The sequence below is a fragment of the Culex quinquefasciatus genome, chromosome 3 (genome assembly GCF_015732765.1).
Source record: "Culex quinquefasciatus strain JHB chromosome 3, VPISU_Cqui_1.0_pri_paternal, whole genome shotgun sequence".
Taxonomy (NCBI): Eukaryota; Metazoa; Arthropoda; class Insecta; order Diptera; family Culicidae; genus Culex; species Culex quinquefasciatus.
This window is the reverse complement of record NC_051863.1, coordinates 146,895,710-146,911,504: the sequence shown is the minus strand read 5'-3', so window position 1 is coordinate 146,911,504 and position 15,795 is coordinate 146,895,710. Positions and strand designations below refer to the sequence as shown.

General features: G+C 34.3%; 1 protein-coding gene across 4 annotated transcripts in view; it reads left to right on the top strand.

Moving 5' to 3' along the window:
* The window catches only part of LOC6036428, a 112,167-nt gene that overhangs the window by 74,842 nt on the left and 21,530 nt on the right, over positions 1-15,795 (top strand). The gene's annotated exons all lie outside the window — the stretch shown is intronic.

The following is a 15,795-nucleotide window of genomic DNA, read 5'->3' as shown; positions in this document are numbered from 1 at the left end:
TCACACGTTTCAATATGAGTGAAACTAGTAAATATCAAATCTTCAAATCTTCAAATCTTCAAATCTTCAAATCTTCAAATCTTCAAATCTTCAAATCTTCAAATCTTCAAATCTTCAAATCTTCAAATCTTCAAATCTTCAAATCTTCAAATCTTCAAATCTTCAAATCTTCAAATCTTCAAATCTTCAAATCTTCAAATCTTCAAATCTTCAAATCTTCAAATCTTCAAATCTTCAAATCTTCAAATCTTCAAATCTTCAAATCTTCAAATCTTCAAATCTTCAAATCTTCAAATCTTCAAATCTTCAAATCTTCAAATCTTCAAATCTACAAATCTTCAAATCTTCAAATTTTCTAAAACCTTCTCAAAAATCAAATCAAATTAGCGTTCTCGATTGCGAGATTCCTACTCGAAACTAGGTGTCCGAAGGCTTAATTGTTGAGGCAATTGCAAACCTCTTTTTACACAAGCTTCCGTCCACCTCGGGATTCGAACTGACGACCTTTGGATTGTTAGTCCAACTGCCTACCAGCGACTCCACCGAGGCAGGACCCAGGGAGACGACATATCCTCTAGATTAGACCGGGGCCTAAATTTACTTCCCCGACCGACGGAAGGCGTGGTCAGACAAATCTCGTCTCGAAAAATGCCACCGGGACTGGGATCGAACCCAAGCCGACTGGGTGAGAGGCAACCACGCTTACCCCTACACCACGTTTCCCGGCCAACCTTCTCAAGTCTTCTCAAATCTTCTCAAATCTTTAAATTTTTAAATCTTTAAATCTTCTAAATTCTTCAAAAATTTCCAAAAATCTTTTAAATCTTCTAAAATCTTCTGAAATTTTTTAAAATCTAAAAAAATCTTCTAAAATCTTCTAAAATCCTCTAAAATTTTCTAAAATTTTCTAAAATCATCTAAAATTTTATAAAATCTTCTGAAATTTTCTAATATCTTCTAAAATCTTCTGAAATTTTCTAAAATCTTAAAAAATCTTTTAAAATCTTCTAAAATCCTCTAAAATTTTCTAAAATTTTCTAAAATCTTCTAAAATAATCTAAATTCTTTTAAAACAGGGGTGCCCAAAGTATGGCCCGCGGGCCAAACGTGGCCCGCAATGTGATATTTTGTGGCCCGCGGACCCATTTTTAATGATCATGTAAAATGGCCCGTTGACCACTTGTAAAGTGATTTTATACTTTTTCAAAATTATGGTTTATTTTAAGTTTTTATATGCTAATCTTTTTTATTTTTTTGTTAATAAAAAGAAACTTATGGTTTATCAATATTTTGATCCCCACTTAAGGATACAAATAATTTGTTCAAAATATTTTATAATTAAAACAATTTCACACGTTTCAATATGAGTGAAACTAGTAAATATCGTCAAAACTTTCATCAAACATTTTTAGAAATATAAAAAAAACGTTTAAGTTTGACTTAGGTAGAATTCTGTAATAGTTGCAAAAATAAAAGTTTTCTTTATTAATTAACAAGTCACCCTCAAACTTACATTGCACTTCCTTAGGGATTCGAGCTCATTACAGTTAGATAACGAATCTGATTGACTATCAACTGATTCAGGCAGACAAGCAGACAGACAAGTTTGCAGCAAATATTTTACAAAGCTTTCGTCGATCAACCCACCCTCCACCAATATTATAAAATTGACTCAAAAAACCAGGAGCATAAATGTATTTTCAAAAAACTTAAAAAAATGAAATTTAAGTGCATTTTGCTGAAATTAATTAAATATGCATTCCTTTGCATTTAAAATCATTTGAGTATGTTTGGGTTTATTAAAAATAATTTGAATTTTAGTGAATTTTCGATTAAATAAATAAATGTTGATTCGCTTTTTTTAGAAAAATTGATTGCAGGTTAACTATACGGAAGCTTAAAACATTTTCTAAAAGTTGTTTTTCATTGAAATGTTCAAATTCTGGATCTCAACGATTGTTCATTAGCCACACTTAACTTATAGAAGAATTGTTCAACATGTAATGTCACAACAATTTTCGAAATATAAAAACAAAACTTTATTTTTTTTGAAAACACAAGTACATTCAGCTAAGAACTTTTTTTTTCAAATACCAGAAACAACAATACCGATAATAACTCGTAATTTTGTGGTTTCTATTATTTTGAAAAGACATTACAGAAATGTAATCTTTTACATTAAAATAACTTAATTTATTTTTTTTAACAACCTTTTTTTTTGTAAATTTGGCCCGCAAGCTCATTTGGGCTTCAAATTTGGCCCGGCCTTCAATAACTTTGAGCACCCCTGATCTAAGGGGTCCACCGAGCAAAAATTTACTACCAAAAAATTCACAAAAAGTAAAAGTGTCTATTCAATATGTTAAACTGCCTTACCCAAAGCGGTCTCAGTCTCAGATGGTAGTCCCAGATGTCCCCTACAAGCTGCAGGTCGAAGCGAGTTGATATCTGGATGGAACACTTTTTTATTTCAGTTTGAAAATTATGCTATTTTTTCACTAAAATGCCAATAACTCCCTTTAGAATTAACCAATTGGGATGCTCTACCCTGCATTTTGTTGCATTTTTGAAGCCCTTCAAGATGCATTTTGAATTTTGAAAATAAATTGAATTTTGCCTAAGTTATAGCCTTTTTAAGATTTTTTACGTTTTTGAACCTTCAAACTTTATGTCCCGATTTGCCCCACTTCCCGTTGACCTAGAGTGCTCATATTTTGACCAGATGCTAGTTTTATATGTACAAACAACCCCTGAAAATTTCAGGCAGATTGGTGAGGTCGATGCGAGATGGGTATGCTTTGCTCGTGGACTCGCTCTTAAGTATTTTAATTTGCATTTATCTGGTTAAGTTTATGTTTGTTTTTGGTTGTATTTGGCCTATTCTACCACCTGATATGATTACATTTTGCCTATCTAAATTTTTCACGTTTTTACTGTCACTTTTTAATTTTTTGCTTGTTTTTCACATTTTCTGCTATAGAATGGCACATCATTTAAATTGTAAAAAAAATGCGTAGAGGCATAGACTTAGACACTACAAAAATTACTGCATACTTCTTTTTACTGAAAATACAGGAAATGTTAGTAAAAAACACAGGCAAAGTTGTCCCCAGAAAAAAAACACATTTTTAAAAACATTGGCAAAGTCACATAAAACAAGTAAAACTTCCAACCTTAAAATTTTCTTAAATTTTAAGAGTTCTTCTTTCCAATGCATTTTAAAGATCAAAAATTGGTTGGAAAATTGATTTTCGGCGATTTTTTAGATCGAAGCCCGTCTAAAGTCGGGGTCAGGTTTTAGAGGGTTAACAGAAATCCCAAGTTTGGTGCTGATTGGACCATCCCTCTATTTTTGGCACCGTCCTCTTTTTTGACGATTTTCTAAAAAAACTTTTTTTTCTTTTAATCATAAGTTTGCAACAACTTAAGCAATAGACTTTCTATAGGTTGCATTTTAAAAATTCAGATTTGACCAATTCCTTATATTTTAATTTGTTTTATTTTATCACCATCATGTTTCCCGGACAATTTTACATAATAATCAATGTAGACCTCAAACTAAAATGAACTATTGGCGAGATGCAGCGCTTTTACTGAAAAAAAGTTTGATTTTGGAATCATTTCAATGTTTACAAATTTGACATTATAGAGTTACCGGATCTGCCTGCAGGATTTATATCCTTGTACCAACTCCGACTCCGACTTCGACTTCGGCTTTTCACTAGTGGCCGATTCCGAGGCCTCAAAAAGCCTGAACCGAAAACAAGTTTTTCTGCTAATTCAACTGTAAGTAATAAAATTTCAAATAAAAAATCAGGATATTTTTTCCTAGTCCCTTTTTTCCTGAAAAGTCTTTATCATAACTCACAACTTAGCCAAAGACAACAAATCTATCAGAAAATCTCATCTCAAGATACAAATTTTATAATATTCATGTATCCATTTTGGAAAAAAATAATGATGCAAATGTCTTCTAATGCATAGACAAAGTTTGATTCAAATAAAAAAATACAAAAACATCTAGAGTTAATTGCTACAAAACAATACCGTTGGAAAAACGCAAAAATGCATTGCATTATTTTTTTTCACTTCCAAACAAAAAAATCATCAAATTTTCCACCGTGCCTTTGATCGCAGAGGTTCGTCGCTCGTTCCGTGATAACTTGTTTTCCTCAGTGCGATTGAATTTCTGCAATGCGGTTAATACTCGTCAATTAACGGAGAGGCCTTTGCGCTACCTTCTATCATCTCCGATGGCGTACTTCCAACGCACCACAATTTCTATGAACTCCTTCACCTTTCCATCGTGTACCAGTTTGTTGTGGGCAGATGCTCAAATTGCAATTGATACTGGATTGGACTTTTATTTATCTCGTTGAACAGGTTTGATCACTTTTGACGTTTTTTTGAAAAAAAAAAACTGTAACTGTTTTGTAAGAAAAAGAAATTTTATTATATGGCTTCAAAATACGACACATTACACTGCTAAAGTTGTCGACGATGACTTCACAGGTCAGCTGACCATCGCAGGTGAACGTAAACCGCTTATACTGTGCTACTCGGGGATGGAAAACGTTTTCGCGCGAGGGAAAATTTATTCAAATCACCAATTGTGTGGTGTGTGTGTGTGTGTGTGTGTGTGTGGTTACGAAATCGTTTCTGCAAAATTGGATGAAAATGAGGGAACTATTTATAAAATCATTCCGTGTTGAATAAGGAAGCTGGTCAGACAGGTTTTTTTTTTGTTCAAACCAATTTATCACGCAAACTACACGAAATAATTACGAGTCGGTTCGATTGACTGGCTTTTATAATTTTCTCACCCTAAATTGCCGAAAAACAATTTGAAGCCATCAGCAAGAATCTTAAAGAGAATTAAATTGAGCATTTCGCGTGGCATCTGAGCGAGCGAATTCTGCCAATTCCGGCCATAAATAAACTGCGTTCTGCTTGACGAGCAGCCGCAAAAAACAAATCGTATCGACTTGGTTGCAATAAAAAAAGAACGACTTAGCCCGTGTCCAAACCTGTGAAGGTCAACCAAATCCACCCGAAATAAAAAAAAGCTGGCATTTGAACAATAAAATGTTAATCAAATTCACCAACCTTGACCACCACCGGCAGGCTCGGACTCAGCCCGTAAGTCTTCAAAACCGGACCAACTAGCCTGAAGTCCTAGCGCTTTAAATGTCGCAGAGGCGGGTTTTTCTACTGTCTGGATCCAGCTGATTAAATTGTACTGAAATGATCGTCAGGCCAACCCACGACTCCGCAAGCGGTTCATTATCATACGCAGGGTCTTCGCAGGGAAGGTCGTGGAGATGTTCCCACTCGTGCACCGCCCAGATAAACATATCAGCATCGGCGTTTTACTCAAACCGGCTGGGCAGCAGCAATACACAAGGCTGGTCAAGGGTGATAATCAGCAATCATCACGAGTTTGTTTCGCGAAGAACTTTATGCTAAAAGCGATGTGAGTGTGCTCGCTCGGAGTACTTGTGTGCCTACCTCGTACGAATGTGGAATGTGGATGTGTTTATGAAGATGCTAATGATCGTCACGAGGTGGCGTGAATTTGCATATTTTTCCCCTTTTTATCTCTACAAGAGATATTCAATAAACGTACTTCATAGGAGTATATAAAAGTACAGCTATTTACGAGCTGCAGCTGTTGGGCATCTTTGCTGACTCGTTTATATATAAGGAAGTTTTGGATCAAAATTCTAACAAGTTTAACGCTTTAGGAACTTCATGAGGAAACATGAAAAGTTACTGTTTGTGAACAACGTTTATGAGTTTGGGACATCAAATCCGTATATTTAAAGGTATATTTTCATATTCAAACAAACATCGATTGTGGTTCAAATTTTACCAACCATTTGGGCTTATCCATAAACTACGTGGGCTTTTAGAGGTTTTTTTGCCAAATAAATTTCAAAAGCAAAAAAAAATATGAAATTCATTTAAGATACAGAACTAAATTTGCAATCGCAAACGATTTTACAGTTATTCGTTAAGGTGAAACGTAACGTCAGTTCTTGAACAACTTCTGTCCAACTTAAATCAATTTCTGAACTTGACAGATTGCTTGCCATCGTTCTTTTAAGCGGTTGCAAAATAAATTAAACTTCGTAAGCTACAATGTTTTCCTTAAAGGCGCTTTCAAAAACTCGAGTCATGGTGTCAATATGGCGCTGCTTTTCCGTTTCACCGTAAGGTTCTCCAATTCAATTTATAGTTTTTTTGAAGGTGATTTGTTTCGAATATGTGATTTTTTTCCAATTTAATAATACTCCATGAAGAAAATGTACAGTTGAAAAATATTTTGAATAGCTGAAAATCATACAAATTCCATTCAGAGATCAAAGATTAAATTATAAAGAAAAATATGTTTTAAGGTGCCGTCTTACTAGCCTATTTTTAATGTCCAAAAATTAAACTTATGTAAAATTATCTGCTTTTTAAAATAACAAGTTGTAAAATAAAAGTTAATTAGAATATATATATAAAAAACTCAATTTTCATTTTCAATATTTTAGATGCCGTATCTCAGTAACCAGCAAAGTTGATTTTTTTTTTTTTGAAAATTTCTCAACTTCTGGAAAGAAAACATTTACACGAGTGTTTTTTCTTTATTTAGTAAAAAACATTTTTCAAATCGCAAAAAAATGATCATTATTGGAAAAAAACATCATAAAAGAAAATGTTTAAAATCATTTTCGATTGCAAATTTGATTTTGCATCGGAAACTGATTTTGAAATTTTGTGTATCAACATTTAAGATTTTTTTAAATTTCCATATTTTCCCCAAAAAATTGACCTGATGAGTTTTGCAATATTTCCAACTAGTAAAGTATGTCTCAAAGTTATTATTTTTATAACATGTAGTTACTGGAGTTGGCCATCAAGGTTCATTCACTTTTTTTGAAAAATAGGTTTTTTTCAATATTTATAAAAAAAGGTTTCGTTGAAAAATCTTATATTGAATTCCGGGGTGGATTTAAAGGGCATAGTTATGCCTTCCTCACCTTACTGCGTAAAGGCTAAAAAAAGAACTTCTCAATTCGACCTCCTAGACCCACCTTCACGTATACATATCGACTTGGAATCAAATTCTGAGCAATTCTCTGTGTGTTAATGTCTGTAAGCCTGTGCAATGGAAAATATGAACTCTTTTATCTCAGGACTGGCTGAACCGGTTTGGATTATTTTAGTTTTGACTAATAAGCCTAATAAATGTTATGAAGTTTAGTAAAGGGGTAATTCTCCGCCAACTCACACAGCAGTTGCCCCGACCCCTCTTCGATTTGCGTGAAACTTTGTCCTAAGGGGTAACTTTTGTCCCTGATCACGAATTCGAGGTCCGTTTTTTGATATCTCGTGACGGAGGGGCGGTACGACCCCTTCCATTTTGAACATGCGAAAGAGGTGTTTTTCAATAATTTGCAGCCTGAAACGGTGATGAGATAGAAATTTGGTGTCAAAGGACTTTTATGTAAATTAGACGCCCGATTTGATGGCGTACTCAGAATTCCGAAAAACGTATTTTCATCGAAAAACACTAAAAGTTTTAAAATTCTCCCATTTTCCGTTACTCGACTGTAAAATTTTGGAACATGTCATTTTATGGGAAATTTAATGTACTTTTCGAATCTACATTGTCCCAGAAGGGTCATTTTTTCATTTAGAACAAAATTTTTCATTTTAAAATTTCGTGTTTTTTCTAACTTTGCAGGGTTATTTTTTAGAGTGTAACAATGTTCTACAAAGTTGTAGAGCAGACAATTACAAAATTTTTGATATATAGACATAAGGGGTTTGCTTATAAACATCACAAGTTATCACGATTTTACGAAAAAAGTTTTAAAAAAGGTGGTCGTCATCGATCATGGTTGTTCATGGTCACCCGTGACAGACACGGACGACGAAACAAAGAGAAACGCAAAAAGTAACTTTTTCAAAACTTTTTTTCGTAAAATCGCGATAACTTGTGATGTTTATAAGCAAACCCCTTATGTCTATATATCAAAATTTTTGTAATTGTCTGCTCTACAACTTTGTACAACATTGTTACACTCTAAAAAACAACCCTGCAAAGTTAGAAAAAACACGAAATTTTAAAACAAAAAATATTGTTCTAAATGAAAAAATGACCCTTCTGGGACAATGTAAATTCGAAAAGTACATTAAATTTCCCATAAAATGACATGTTCCAAAATTTTTTACAGTCGAGTAACGGAAAATGGGAGAATTTTTAAAACTTTTTTAGTGTTTTTTTCGATGAAAATACGTTTTTCGGAATTCTGAGTACGCCATCAAATCGGGCGTCTAATTTTACATAAAAGTCCCTTTGACACCAAATTTCTATCTCATCACCGTTTCAGGCTGCAAATTATTGAAAACACCTCTTTTTCGCATGTTCAAAATGGAAGGGGTCGTACCGCCCCTCCGTCACGAGATATCAAAAAACGGACCTCGAATTCGTGATCAGGGACAAAAGTTACCCCTTAGGACAAAGTTTCACGCAAATCGAAGAGGGGTCGGGGCAACTTTTCCCGATTTCGTGTGAGTTGGTAGAGAATTACCCAAAGAACCTTAAAAATTTAAAAAAAAAGTCCGGAAGCTTTAAAAAAAGGGTATTTTTGTAAGAAAACTTCTATTGCTATGTATTGTTACAAAGGAATTCAAAGGTCCTATCCAACTCATCTAAAAAGTGAAGATCTGACAACCCTATCAAAAGTTATGAATACTTAAGTGTTAACTATAACACCGATCAACCATCAATCATCGTTGGATGCGTAATCAAAAGACCTTTCTAATAGATTGAAGATCTGACAATCCTATTGACAGTTATGAGTATATGAAATTATATTAAGAGAACATTTGTAGGTAAGACATTTATCTTTTACCAAAATAAACTAAATCAATGTAAGAAAGGCATCAACAACCTCACGGTGAATCAAGTAATGTTGCTCCAAAAGATTTAAAGAGCGTTTATTTAGTGAACTAAGTTCACAAGCTCTTTAACAAATCACTTAAGGTTAATTTGTTATAAAGAAACAGAAACTGAATTCGAATCACGAATAAAAAAAAATTAACATTTTATATCAAATTTGTTCTACTGAAAATGCTTATGGATTTGGTTATTTTTTTGAATTGTGTTTCAAAATCAGATAAAATTTATTATTCTCAAACATTTATCATTTAATCTTCTTCTAGTGGAAAATTGTTCAAATAATCCGAAAATGCATTCGGTTTTCCGATCATTCCCTTTTTCATTGAGAAAATCATGGGACTTAATGCTGTTCATCATCATTGTCTTTATATTAGTTAACTTCTTCTAGATATACTTTGAACACTTCTCTACAACGGTCAGTATGATTTCAAATCATTCCGGTCACCCCGGTTTACGGTACCCGAAAACCTTCTTTTATATTTATAGATTTTTGACCAGGAAATCTGAAATTATTTTTCTAGGTCAGCAAAGGCACGTTTTGACACGTTCCTTAAATTGGTTTCTCTGTTTGCTTTATTGCTAAATTAACCTATCGTCTCATCTTCATCTTCCCCATTTTCCAAACACATTATCGCTGATTACTTCAAACAAACAATTTCCTAAAGTTATGCTAAACGTCTCTCGATAGCCCTCACTCGCCTATCCAAACATCGCCATTATCTAGCAAAACACTTCCTTCAACGCAGACCCCACACATGGGTGTCCATTACTGATTAGCGCCATCACCATTTCTCCCAACCGACCAACCTACCAAACGGCCGGCGGTGGTGGCGCTTAGCCGAAGAAGATGTTGCTTATTTTGCAAATTGCCGCAAAACATCGCGCAATCGCCGGTTCCAGGCCCGCTAACACACTTCTGGCTCAATTTTGCTGCCAATTGTAGATTTTGTTTTGTTCCAGCCGTTTACTCCAATTTTCGCTTCGCTTCACTGCCTCAAATCTGCGTTCATGACATAATCGAAGTTTGCTGGCGGCTGCAGTCGTCGAAGCTTCCGAAACGTATCAATCAATTAGATTCGGCTCGTGTAACCACTTATCAACTCTTGTGCAGAGGGGAGAAGGTTGTTACTTAACCTCTCTGCCTCTCTCGCTTGTGGAGCACGTATATTTTATAAGTATTTTGGGGGCTGCATAGCCCATAAACCGGCCGACGCCACGCCGGTGGAGGTTCAGCCACAGGTAGTGGTCATAAAAGCAAAATAACTGCTTCGTTGCCAGTAAGCTTCTTCAACGGTCTATAAACACCATCCCATCGCGAGGGTCGTCATCGATGTTAGCGAATCTTTAAATCGGCGTGGACACACCTGAGGGATTATGCAAAAAAATGGGCCTATTCAACTAGTTGGTATTCCTTATTTTTCAATATATACTACTATTTATCAAATGGGTAATTCTCCGCCAACTCACACAGCAGTTGCCCCGACCCCTCTTCGATTTGCGTGAAACTTTGTCCTAAGGGGTAACTTTTGTCCCTGATCACGAATCCGAGGTCCGTTTTTTGATATCTCGTGACGGAGGGGCGGTACGACCCCTTCCATTTTTGAACATGCGAAAAAAGAGGTGTTTTTCAATAATTTGCAGCCTGAAACGGTGATGAGATAGAAATTTGGTGTCAAAGGGACTTTTATGTAAAATTAGACGCCCGATTTGATGGCGTACTCAGAATTCCGAAAAACGTATTTTCATCGAAAAACACTAAAAAGTTTTAAAATTCTCCCATTTTCCGTTACTCGACTGTAAAATTTTTGGAACATGTCATTTTATGGGAAATTTAATGTACTTTTCGAATCTACATTGTCCCAGAAGGGTCATTTTTCATTTAGAACAAAATTTTTCATTTTAAAATTTCGTGTTTTTAACTTTGCAGGGTTATTTTTAGAGTGTAACAATGTTCTACAAAGTTGTAGAGCAGACAATAACAAAATTTTGATATATAGACATAAGGGGTTTGCTTATAAACATCACAAGTTATCGCGATTTTACGAAAAAAGTTTTGAAAAAGTTGGTCGTCATCGATCATGGCCGTTCATGGTCACCCGCGACAGACACGGACGACGAAACAAAGAGAAACGCAAAAGTAACTTTTTCAAAACTTTTTTCGTAAAATCGCGATAACTTGTGATGTTTATAAGCAAACCCCTTATGTCTATATATCAAAATTTTGTTATTGTCTGCTCTACAACTTTGTAGAACATTGTTACACTCTAAAAATAACCCTGCAAAGTTAGAAAAACACGAAATTTTAAAATGAAAAATTTTGTTCTAAATGAAAAATGACCCTTCTGGGACAATGTAGATTCGAAAAGTACATTAAATTTCCCATAAAATGACATGTTCCAAAATTTTTTACAGTCGAGTAACGGAAAATGGGAGAATTTTTAAAACTTTTTTATTGTTTTTTTTTTCGATGAAAAATACGGAATTCTGAGTACGCCATCAAATCGGCCGTCTAATTTTACATAAAAGTCCCTTTGACACCAAATTTCTATCTCATCACCGTTTCAGGCTGCAAATTATTGAAAAACACCTCTTTTTTCGCATGTTCAAAAATGGAAGGGGTCGTACCGCCCCTCCGTCACGAGATATCAAAAAACGGACCTCGGATTCGTGATCAGGGACAAAAGTTACCCCTTAGGACAAAGTTTCACGCAAATCGAAGAGGGGTCGGGGCAACTTTTCCCGATTTCGTGTGAGTTGGTAGAGAATTACCCAAATATAAGTGAATAAATCGAGACATACGATGACAAATTTAAAGAGTTGACTAATCATATTGGATAATTTTAGAAAATTAATTCATTTTAAGACAAGAAAAAAAGTTTACTGAAAATGTATGCTCATTTGTCGACGGTTATTGGCGTTTTTTTTAAACATTTCAATGTTTACAAATCCGACATCTGAAAGTCACCATACTAGCATACAGGATTTCTTACCGTGATCAATAAAAAAAAACATTTTTCATAAAATTGTAAAAGTCACATGAAAAAAGTGAAATCATCAAACCAAAAATCTTCTATCCAAAACTTTTTGAAATTCAATAATAAATTCAAAACTTTTTGAAATTCAATAATAAATTGAAATATGAATTTTTGAGAATTATGAGTTTGCAGAACTTCAATCGTAATTGATCTTAAATTCAAATTGCATAAAAACGGTGAAAAGTCAGAAAAAATAACTTTTGCTCAAAAGTGTAAATTTATTACTTTTTGGTGTAATACAACTTTTTCTTCCTTTATTATGGATATTTTGCATCAAATTTTTTACCTTTCTAATTTACACAATTTTGTACGTGGGCTTAAATTGATAAAAAGTATCAAGTTTTACCTTATTGTTTTCCAAAAATAACTATAAATGTTTGAAAGTTACCTAGATTATAACACAGCTTAAATAACATTGGCTCATTCAATTGGCTAGGTTCAGTGGTTGGCCTAAATTGCGTAAGGCCTAAATAAGGATTATTATTTTTGTTGTCTCCTTAATGTTTTTGTAAAGCTTGTGAAAACCTGCAGTTTTGAAAAAAAGATAACCTTCCAGTAATTTAAACTTAAAAAAGTATACTTCGATACAAGCTTTAAGAAAACCAGATTTTGATGTCGAAAGATTATTTTTTTCGGTATTGGAACAATTCTCTGCAAAATTAGCCTTTTTTCTAAATTTTATTTTTTGAGTTTTTGGATCGATTTGGTATGTGAAAGGACAACACCAAAAAAATTATGGGTAATTCTCTACCAACTCACACGAAATCGGGAAAAGTTGCCCCGACCCCTCTTCGATTGGCGTAAAACTTTGCCCTAAGGGGTAACTTTTGTCCCTGATCACGAATCCGAGGTTCGTGACGGAAGAACGGTACAACCCCTTCCATTTTTGAACATGCGAAAAAAGAGGTGTTCTTCAATAATTTGCAGCCTAAAACGGTGATGAGATATAAAATGTGGTGTCAAAGGGACTTTTATGTAAAATTAGACGCCCGATTTGATGGCGTACTCAGAATTTCGAAAACATGTATTTTTCATCAAAATTGATTTACAAAATAAATCACATGTTTTTATTATTTGTTATGTTTTCAAGACACAAAATACCATCTTTACAAAAAATCCGGATTAAGCAAAAAATCGACCAAGTTATTGAAAAAAAGGATTTAAAAAGGATTTAAAAAAACAAAAATAAAATTGATTTGAATAAAAACTAACATTTAAAACGGTGTGATTTTTCCTGCAATGATTGTATCCAGAGGGTGACGATTCTCGAGATTTTCAATTTCCCGGGAATCGAGAGTTGAGTTTTGCCATTTCCCGGGAATTCCCGGGACCCGGGAATTTTTTTAACTAGCCAATAGTGTTCCCTCAATCTACAAATACAAAATCGTTTCTCGAGCCTTTTTGGGACTCGAATTGCAGTTTAAAATGTTTATGAATCTTCATTCGCACTGATTGATTTTTCCAAAGTTGCACAAAATTTTTGTTGAACTTGTTATTAGATTTTTTGAAAGTAAAAAAATAACTAATATATAATTAGCCATTTATGCAATATGGCATTCTGCAATATGATAAATAACGACTCAAAACAAAAACTTTAAGTTGATTTTTTCCTTCTTAAGGTCAACTGTAAATGTTCACAATTCGCGGACTTAGTGTCCGCTTACAAAAAAATGTCTGATTTTTATTCTTTAAATATAATTTAATATGCAAAACACAAAATAGACTATGAGTTATGCTTTGCTCGAGAGGGAATATGGAAATTAAACTTATCTTGAAAAGGCTTTTCCCTCTTAGAAATAAAAAATATTTCATTTATGGTGTGTAACTGCTAATTATGCTTCAATGTTAATTTTGGGTTCCACATTTTTTGGTTACTTTTATGAAAAAAAAAATAATTTTTTTGGTTACACTCAACTAAAGTTATTAGAATTTTTGAAAAGTTAAAATTCACACTTTTAGAATAAGAATATTAGAGAAGCATTGATCAATTCAATCTTGGAAATCGAACATTGAACCTCCAATGTTTTAAATAATTTCGATTTTTTGAAATGTTTTTCTATTTAGTTTATTAATTTTGGTTCGATATTTATAAGTATAAAATTTCCCGGGAGTCTCGACCAAATTTCCCGGGAATCGAGAGGTCAAAAAATTGGCGATATCCCGGGAAATTTTTTTTTAATATCAATTTTTGTAATCAATTAAAATAAGAATACCGTGATCAGGGGTGACATTGGGTCTGGGGGTGAGATTGAGACATAGAAATTTCATCATTTTTGTATGACCCAATCTTACTCCCAGACTCAATGTAACCCCTTATGACGACAGGCAAAAATCTTTGACCAAGTAATAGTTTTTCGAGAAAAAAACACAGTTTTTGAATTTTTCTAGACTTTGTTATGATCAGGTCCTATAAACATATGAAACACAATTGCTTCAAGGAACTTTAAAAAAAAAACTCTAAATTTATTATTGTAAAATTTAATAAGTAATCAAAAGACACTTTAGTGTAATTTTGATAAAATGCGCTTTTTTCAAGTTAAAGCTTTTTCAACTGCCTTTATTCAGCTTTTTGCCTTCCTCACTGAGGTAAGGCTATAATCCTGCTCTAAAAATGAACTTTGTATAAAAACGTCGTAGACCCACCTTCATGTATACATATCGACTCAGAATCGAAAACTGAACAAATGTCTGTGTGTATGTGTGTGTGTATGTGTGTGTGTATGTATGTATGTGACCAACAAACTAGCTCATGTTTCTCGGCACTGGCTGAACCGATTTGACCCGAACCTGTTGCATTCGACTTGGTTTAGGGTCCCATGGATCGAGTTTTATACAGATTGAAGTTTCGATAAGTAGTTCAAAAGTTATGTATAAAAATGTGTTTTCACATATATCCAGATCTCACTTAAATGTATGTAAACTATGTCCGGGTCCATCATCCGACCCATCGTTGGTTAGGTTATCAAAAGACCTTTCCAACGAATTCAAAACATTGAAGATCTTGCAACCCTGTCTCGAGATATCCCGACTTAAGTGATATTTATGTACTTTTTTGAAGCCGGATCTCACTTAAATGTATGTAAACTATGTCCGGATCCACCATCCAACCCATCCTTGGTTAGGTTTTCAAAATACCTTTCCAACGAGTCCAAAACATTGAAGATCTGGCAACCCTGTCTCGAGATATGCCCACTTAAGTGATATTGATGCACTTTTTGGATGCCGGATCTCACTTAAATGTATGTAAACTATGTCCGGATCCACCATCTAACCCATCCTTGGTTAGCTTATCAAAAGACCTTTCCAACGAATTCAAAACATTGTAGATCTGGCAACCCTGTCTCGAGATATCCCGACTTAAGTGATATTTATGTACTTTTTGGATGCCGGATCTCACTTAAATGTATGTAAACTATGTCCGGATCCACCATCCGACCCATCGTTGGTTAGGTTATCAAAAGACCGTTCCAACGAATCCAAAACATTGAAGATCTGGCAACCCTGTCTCGGGATATGCCCACTTAAGTGATATTGATGCACTTTTTGGATGCCGGATCTCACTTAAATGTATGTAAACTATGTCCGGATCCACCATCCAACCCATCCTTGGTTAGCTTATCAAAAGACCTTTCCAACGAGTCCAAAACATTGAAGATCTGGCAACCCTGTCTCGAGATATGCCCACTTAAGTGATATTTATGTACTTTTTGGATGCCGGATCTCACTTAAATGTATGTAAACTATGTCCGGATCCACCATCCAACCCATCCTTGGTTAGCTTATCAAAAGACCTTTCCAACGAGT